Source organism: Triturus cristatus, chromosome 1_1 (genome assembly GCF_964204655.1).
Source record: "Triturus cristatus chromosome 1_1, aTriCri1.1, whole genome shotgun sequence".
In the NCBI taxonomy this organism is placed as follows: domain Eukaryota; kingdom Metazoa; phylum Chordata; class Amphibia; order Caudata; family Salamandridae; genus Triturus; species Triturus cristatus.
In genome coordinates, this window is record NC_140579.1 from 404829044 (window position 1) to 404838083 (window position 9040).

At 45.3% G+C, this 9040-nt stretch overlaps 1 protein-coding gene across 1 annotated transcript in view; it reads right to left on the reverse strand.

Moving 5' to 3' along the window:
- LOC146870319 (uncharacterized) overlaps positions 1–6672 on the reverse strand; it is a 178283-nt gene extending 171611 nt beyond the window's left edge. Inside the window, exon 1 of the mRNA XM_085599664.1 lies at positions 6544–6672. The gene's annotated coding sequence lies outside the window, so the exon portion shown is untranslated. The remainder of the gene's footprint in view (positions 1–6543) is intronic.
- Positions 6673–9040: the final 2368 nt, after the last annotated feature.

The window sequence follows — 9040 nt, forward strand, 5'->3', positions numbered from 1 at the left end:
ATGCTAAACAAAACATAGCCAAATAATCCCCTTCACAGTAACAGAGCAGTTAAAGAGCGCTGTTTTTTAAATACCTTATGAAATCACAGCCTCATATTTTTCAGGTAATAAGCAGACACATGCCATGCTCTGAAAGCCCATATATGTAACCACTTGATCAGACATCACCTCGAGCATTTGGATTTAGGCCAGCAACCCAAGGAAGCTGCCAAATAAACAAACATTCCCCTGTAAAGCACTCACAATTAATAGCAACGCATTGGGAAACGATATATGCCCGAGCAAAGACCATCAAATTGCAGTTTTGGCTGAAGCAACTTCTCTACATACTAGAATTGCTGCACTGGCCCATGGCACGCAAGTGACAACAGTGTAACCAATCAGGGAGTGCTGAACAACGAATCCGAGATAACTTGTAGCCCGGCAGATGGAAGGTAATTAAATATTTCCACTGTAGGACGGGTGAGGGTCTGACAATCTCCAGAGCTACGCAATTGTCAGGTGGATAAACAGACGGCAATAGTTGGTAAAATGCATGAGATTTTGAATATGGGGAATGCAAATGCAAACACTGTAGTTGGTGATGCCGGGAGACTGGAGGAATAGTTAGAGGTAGAAGCACAAGATGGATCTTTAAAAGCGTTAAGGTAATTTATTGCAGACGGTCGGCTGTTGGAAGTGAGGGAAGGTAAGGAGTTTGAGTGTGAAAGATTGGTTGTATGCTAGTGAGATTTGAATTTGGAGGGGTGAGAGGTTATTTCCACATGCGAGGCTAAAGAGGTCAATTTGGTGCATGAAGGACATTTAGGGAGGAGAGTTACCAAGAGAAGGTCAAAGCAGAAGCTCTGTTGGACAGGCATGGGCAAGCTGGTAGAGATAGTTGTGAAATGGTGTTTCATGTGCTAGAAGTGACAACCTTTTGAAGTTAGAAAGTTCACCACTGGAGCCAGTCAGTCTTTCCTGGAGAGTGTGGCAACAGGTTGCTTTAGATATCATTGGGCCATTAATTTGTTTGGCAAACATTTGGAGGTTTGCAGTAGACTAAGGGCCTGATTATAAGTTTGGCGGTGTTGGGAGCAGGGCTACACGCCCCCGCCCTGCACTGGTAAACGTCACTTCAGCCCGTCCAATTACCAATGTTCTCGTGGTCTGGTCGGCGGTACTTTGGCATTACCACAGCGGTGCCTATTGAAAAGGCACAGCAATGGGAACGCCAAAGCCTGTTCTTGCACAGCATGGACTGTGCAGTCCATGTTGTGCAGGGAAGGGGGTGAATGCAGAGAGTGGGACACACTATGCGTCTCCCTGCATGCATCCTCAGGTCATGAGGGAACAAGGGGCCCTGCAGGGCCCCCTTAGCTTCCTCACCGCCACTGGTTTCATGGCAGTGAGGAAACTCGTAATATGCTTGGCGGTGCCGCAGCAGCACCGGCAGCATATTGCAGGCCTCACAACACAGAGTCACAGATCCCAGACAGTTGCAGCGGTCCTACGACGTATTGTAACTGCATGCGAATGCACCACCAATGTGAGTTTGGTGGTCCTATGGACAGCCAAACTCTTAATTAAGCCCGAATTCTCAAAGTGGGTAGAAGTGTATTTTGTTGTAAAAACGGAGACCAGGGATGTTTCTGGAGTGTTGGGAATTATATTTGTAGAGGAAAGAGTGCTTCTGGTTCTTGTAATTGATAACTGGGAGCAAGTGTGTTGGGAAGGGGATAGTAATAGTTTGTGTAAGCACAGTACTGAACATAAACGCGCACGTTGTCCAACCCGAAGTCTAAAGGGATAGTAATAGTTTGTGTAAGCACAGTACTGAATATAAACGTGCACGTTGTCCCAACCCGAAGTCTAAAGTGATTGTTATAAGAATTAACTGAATGGCTGTAAAGAATTCAAGTTAACACTGAGAATTAATTTTTCATATGTGAAAAAGTGAGTAAGTGATTAGAGGCTTACTAAATGACATTGAACGCTAATACAGAATGTTCATCTTTCATTTTGACGAGAGGAAGGGGACATGTGTCCCGTGTGGATGGATATGATGAGAAAGCTGTGGATTATGAAAAGGTTCCTAACAATATTCAGAAGAGTCTACAACTGTGTAAGACTTGGTATGATGGAAGGGAGGTGAAGATGTAATAGTTGGCAGGGGTGTGGATTTTAATAAAATGTCTACTTGTCCATGGGGCAGGTTGCTTCATAAATCTACTTGTCCTGTAACAAAATCCACTTGCCCCTTTGGTGCCATGTAGTACAGCGACGGAAAAATGGCAGCAATCTCATTATATATCTGATATAGCCTCTCTGATTATGCCAGGGCTCACACCATAATAGTGTTTGAATACTTGCAATCCCCTTATGTTGCCACATTTCCGCAGACCTACATACTGGAGCTGAAGGTAGTGGTAAGCAATAGTTCCAGGGTTAGAATGCCCTTTTGAGTCTGTGCAAACCTACTAACATGCATGTTAAAGAGTTTAACAACTCTTCTATAAATTATTTCCCATACTGAGAAATGTTGGAAATTTACTCCTGGCAATGGCAGACGTAAACCTTCTTCCAGAGTTAGGGAAAAAAGTGGCTGACGGTAAAGTGAACTTGCAAACACTCAGATCTTTAAGGAGCAAATCTATACATGCAGATTTGCTCATGCTAAAACGCAGTTCACAAATATTCTCTAGGAGTATTATTTCTTGTCCTACTTCTGAAAATTCTTGGGAATTCCCAAAAGCCATATAGCTGGACTTAATGCAGGTACATATACTATGGGTGCTCTTTTGAGACGTTTTTAATAATTAGACCCCCTAATTTGGTCTGGCGTTGACCATGACTTTATCTGTTTATTAAAATGTTGTCTCTCTGGATCGGCTGGCTTCACTGTGAGCGACAGCTTTCTGCTGTTTCACAAGGAGCACATCTGCACACAAAGTAGTTTTGTTCAGTGCCAGTAACTACTGGGGCAGTGTGTGCTTTTTGAGACCAATAAACAATTTTGCTTTTGTAAATGTTTGTTATAATGGTGAGGGCCCGGCAGCTCCCACACCACTAAGGTTTTACAAAAACCATGCCAAAACAAGTCACATTGACAAAACTAAAAAGCTGACCACCAATTTCAGACCTACTGGCTTTGCCAATGCTTGTTTGTTTTGTTTTCCATAACCTTAATGAAACTGGTTACACTAATTTTCCATTATGAATATTTTTGGGAAATACTAGCATGCATCAACACGTTGCTAAATAATGCTGCACAGAAATGGTACCTGAAGTTTTACGGTAGTTTAGAGAAAATGTTTTTTTATGAACATTTTATTTTTAAAGCAAAGAATCATTAGTCTTGCTTACAGGTTTCTGCAATTTTTTTCATCAAATCAGAGAGCATTCTGGGAGAATTATACAAATCCTCATATTGCTAAACTCTGAAAACGTGTGTACAGATTTTTAAACTGGAACCAATGTCAGTGGTGCAGTCGGAACTTTCAACATTTACTGACAGCGCTCACCCTAATAATAAAGACTTTCAATTAATGAACCATAAATACAAGTTTGAACAGCATTGGGCAAAAATATTACCTTAACTACAGACAGTGTCCTTTCCTGACCCTTAATGTGGTACTGCAAACGTTCAGCCAAAGGGCAAAATACACAGGAAAATTTGTTGGGATATAGGAATTCCACATCCTGAGTTTGTGATGTGGTTAGTGAGGATTCCAGGTTTTCAACAGAAAGGGGAGACAAAGTCATCTGAAATATACAACTGTACGTTTTGAGGAAAAAAGAAAAAAAGGAAAAACGCACAAGGTAGTTGATATAAAGGCTCAGGTTCCAAAATGTTTCCGTGACTTATTTTCCTCATGTAAAGTACTATCTGTTTGCATTGGCTATAAGGGGTATAGTGTTGAAAACAGTTTGTTCTCTTTGGAACATTGTCCTACAAGACCTCAGTATTACTCCTCATTTATTTCTGGCAAAATGCCTGCAGTTGAGGACAATTTGATTTACAAAGACAAGAAAGTCCCCCACAAGCCAAGCCAGGGCATCGACAGACAGTATTGAAAACGAAACACTATCAAAAAGATCAGCATCCAGAAGACTTGCAGGAACAAGGAGGAAGAAAAGTCTTCTACAAGATGTCTATACAACAAGGATATTGCTGAGACAATCTCTTTGCACCTCAGACTCTTACATTTGTGTTGGGATCAACTAGGGCATGCAGGTGTATCACAGGCCTTTGCCCAACTGTAGGTGGGTCTAGGAGAGGTCAAGCAATCCACGCTAAGCCACACTTATGATGCCTGGTCCTGAGGGCGATGCATTCATTTCTAAAAGGGAATACAGTCCCAACTCAATGACAGTCTATGGTGCTACTAATGGTCGGTGTCATCTAACAGTATTGAGACTTAGATCTTGTTACCCAAATTCCAGCGGGAAGACAGTCTTCTGGCTCTCCCATGTATCACTGCACTCAGGGCTTCAAGTGGGCCGGGTTTGTCCGCGTACGAGGACCAGCAGTTATTTTTAGGGGTCCTCGAAACGGGTCTCTGTCGGGCTCTATTTTCGGGCCTCGCAGAGGTAGTCCGTTTTCTTTTTTATTTTCTTGGACTATTGTTACACACATACTTAAGGTATCAAGGTGCTTGCGGATCGGCATGCCTGGGCACATCAAGGTTAACCACTTAGGAACAAATATGCTTTAAGTTACTCCTTAAATTGATTGACGACTATCAGGAGAAATTATATACTTCATTATTTTGCACCTAAAGCTAGCAAGACTCGCTTTCTTTTCTTGGGCACAGTAACATCTTTTAACGTTGCTCCCGAGTGGGAGAAAAATGACCTGTGTACAAATCTTGAACCCTAGCCTAAATACCTTAGTGGGTGAGGCTACAACCTCATAGCAGCAGCAACGTGTATCTAATCAGGGACTTTGCAACAATCATTTGTGTATTTTTATTTTAAGCAATTACATTTTTGGGGCCTAATTATGACTCGGGAGAGTGGTTATTTCATTTTCTCCGTTCTCACTTTCATGGCCCCAGAAAGTAACAGTACTTGGAATTCCCTCTCGGCCCTCCTACCTGATGTAGTCCCTCAGTCGCTCTCACAACCACCATCTTTTGATGGTGCTTCAAAGCGGGAGAGAGATGACCTGGGATTGATTCTTGAACCACAGGCTGACCCCTTGATTGTGTGAGGCTCCACCCATTTACTGGCAGTTCCTTTCATGTGTGTAGGTACTTTGCAACAAATATGTATTGGCTCTCAGTGGTGCAGAATTATTTTTAGGGATTGAATTTGTAGTCTCTGGTTTCTGACAAGTTCATTTGGTTTTACACTGCTCTTTTTTCCGTTAGCAGTCTTTGCCCCTTCCGACCTCTAAATGCAGATCCTGCTGCTGAGCTGTGAAATTGCTCTAAAAAGGGGTGAAAAAATGACAAAGAATCATTAATATGCAAATGGTCTTTTAAAGACCTGTAAAGTGTGCGGCTGTGTGTGTGCCTGTGAAGCTGTCTCAGTCCGGGTTGACACACACGACGGGGGGGGGGGGGGGGGGGGTTCTGAGGAGTACTAGAGCTGACAGCTTGTCAGAGCAGGGAGTACTGCTACACTAGTTCTTTATTTAGACCACGCCCCTACTTAGACCACACCCCTTTGAGGTTTGCCCCGCATCTTTTAGAGCACCACCAGTTTCCGGACCCCCGCCCCCCCACTGAAAGCCCTGACCGCACTGTATATTACTGGTGAACCCCTCAGTCTCTCCATCCTTATGTGGTGTGTTATCAAGTGTGATGAGTATGTGCAAAATAGTGTATCCACGTTGTGGTTCGATTCTGCATTTAATGTAGCCCTTAAAAATAGGTTGCTCAATGCACATAGCAGTATTTAAAGTTAGCCGTCAACCCACTCCATGCATGTCCCAGTGGGCCACTCCTAGGACTCCCCCTCCCAATAGGCAGGTAAATGAGTTACTTGGTCTCAATTGGGGTATGTTATTCATAAGGAAATCAAGAACTGAAAGCATACAAATTGGATTTCTTGAAGACTGAGTCTACTCTGTGAAAGGAGCAGCCACGCATGCACTAATCACTGCAAATCGCTCTCCATGCTGCCTACACAGCACAACCCACCTCCTACCGAGTTTAAAGAACTGTTTAAGGCTGTGGAGGAAGGGGCCAAGTGTTCGTTGCATGGAGCCGTCATTGAAGAGCTGTAAATCACCCATTTAAGAGGAAGACTCATTTTTTGGTCGAAATGGTTTGATTTTAGCTAGCTCTCGTTTAGAAAATACGCCACTTAAAGTCAACGGGGAAACTAATTTCTGTTTTGTTAAACTCCCTCTTCTTTGTCCCCAATTTGTCTAGTGGTGCTAGGGCGGCAGCTCTGCCTATGAAGGTCGTTGCACAGTAAAATATTTGGCACATAACTGCATATCAAAACCGCCCTGGTAGGGTCGGTGTCCACAGGAGTATACATGCAAAGACTTCTAATATCGACAGAAGACACCTCTTTGCTATATTAATATATATTTTTTAACATGCTTACCTGTCGGCTACCTACACAGACTCAATCTCAAAAACACAACCCGATGTCTGCTGCACTTTGTTGATCTTTTAACGGATGCCCTTTATCTTTCACGTTAGCACTTCCGGGTCGCATAAAACCGAATGCTTTGGCCGAACATAAATGGTGAGTTGTTAGACGTAGGAGGTGCCGTTCATCTGTCAGATGGTCTGCGATTGGACCGTTGAACACACCTTAGTCAATCAATCCTGGTGCTACGCTCAGAATTCTGAAAGTCTGATTGGCTGCGTCTTCCGCGCGGGCCATTCTTTTTCCATGGCAGGCGCTGCTTTATCTGGCTGGGTACTTCTGATGAGTGGGTCAGGGGGTCTCGGTGGTAACAGGCGTCCTTTACTCGCAGGCGGTTCTGGGTGGGACGGAGGAAGGTCCAGGGCCTACCACGGGTGGTCAGAGTTCGAGATGAATGCACATTGATGAAAAGACCGGTCTGTTAACGGTTGACAGGCCTGGCTGGTGCCCATATCCTCAGGGTTTTGACTCGACAGTGACTGCCGTAGGAGGCTTGACCTAGGTCGGAAGGATACTGGTCGGTTGATCTAGACGTTCATGATATTTTTGACGTTTTTCCCAATCACTGCTGCATTAACTGCCTAAGGGTGAACTGCTTGTGAGACTTCTGGGCATGAGTGGCTGGGCAGGTCACGTTCCCTCTTGTTTAATTGCAGTCCAGATTCTATGTCAGTCCACGGAGGCTCTGATTATGCTTCTCATTCTTTACTGACAATAACAGCAGCCAATAAAAAACTATCAACTTTAAACTGGCATGACCCCGGAAGTCAAACCCCTCCTGAGTCTGCACCAGTCACATTCCAGTCCACCACTTAAGTGTCTTCGTAAACTCCATAACTTCCTCTTTCTTTGCTGCTGCAGCAACAGATAAGTACCTTTCCCTTTATTTTACTGTGGTGGTAAAACGTTGGGGGAGGATTGTGGTTATTGATGTTTACGGAGTATATATAATTGTTTCAGCGCGGTTTTCAGGGTGTTTTAGTTTTCGTTAGACTCGGAGCGCGCGTTAACACGATAGGGGGCGATTGAGCAGGAGGAGGCAGACGCGAGACCCTCGCGCTCAGAGAGTAGTCTTGTCGTTGCCCCAGACGCTGCGCATGGGCGCGAAGAGCCATTTTTCTTGAGTTAAGAGTGACCGGCTCTTCGCGTGTAGCGCTACGCAGGACTGCATCAATCTCTGGCCTCGTGGAACGCTGACTGGAGCAGTTTCCGGATTAGAGCTTGCCTCTAGGGGAGCGTAGGGGTCTCCTTCCACCTCGAGTTTACGCCTCAGCACTCAGAAGTGTAGTAGTATTAACACAGGTGGTAGTGACATTATAAGGGTCTGAGGCACCCCGGGGTTGCTCCCCCCCTTCTGAAAGTTCCTCCAGTCCTCTTTGCTTTGCGGCAATGGCGTACTATGCCGAAGAGGAAGACCAGTGGGTTGAGTGCAATCAATTTGAGGAATATCAGGAGCCAGAGGAAGAACAGTTGGAGGAAAACCTTGTGGAAGCCCTGGACACCCACGTCCAGGGCTCTGTGAATAAAGCCCTGATCAAGGCCTTAAAGCCTTTTACAAAACCCCTTCAAAATTACGGCAAGAGGAAGATGAAATCTTCTCATAAAAGCGCAGGGCACACACAATCATCGGCCCAGGTGTTAGCGCGCATGGCCAGGAATGTAATTAAGGATCATGGCTCCATGGCTAATTACACTACCGAGGAGTCTTCCCCGTCCACACCGGCTACCACAGACTCCGAGGTTGAATCGGTGCTGCCTGCAAAGAAGGCTAAGCACACAGCGTATAAAGCAGACGACAGCCAGGCGCCCAAGAACCTGTTTGACCCTCAGAGTTTAATCCATCCTAGGTCCACTGAGTGGGTACCCTGTCCGGAAGTGGCACATTACGTGGCTAATAATTTGAGGCAAGGCTTTGAGAAGGAGGTGCGGGCCACTTTACGGTCGGAATGCCCAAGACCGTCCTTGACCGGGAAGGTGGTGGATACGCCAGAATTAGACCCGAACATGGCGACATTCATGAGAAAGTTCGCGAAGGACCCCAAGAAGGGTTTAGATAGGGCCTGGCGGGGGTGCCAAGACAAGTTATTAGATGTCTCTGGACCCCTCACTAGAATCCTGGAAGCTGCGGTTAACGCAACGGATCAAAACGTTCCGATGGATACGTCGGACGTCATGGAATGGGCCCAAAGGGCAATGTGTTTTCTTGGCAGTGCCAATGTGGCTCTCTCCACGGAGAGGAGACGTTCCTTTTTGATGCGTATTGATTCCCAGTTGGCGGAGATGGCCGCCACAGAACCGGGTTCCCTCACCAATGCCATGCTTTTCGGGGACAAATTCGTGAAGGAGATGGGAAAATATGTGGCCACGTTTTCAGCGTTAGACAAAGCTCAGGCGAATATTAAAAACGTGTTTCACACGGGTGTTTTTGACAGGACCGGCCGCTCACGGG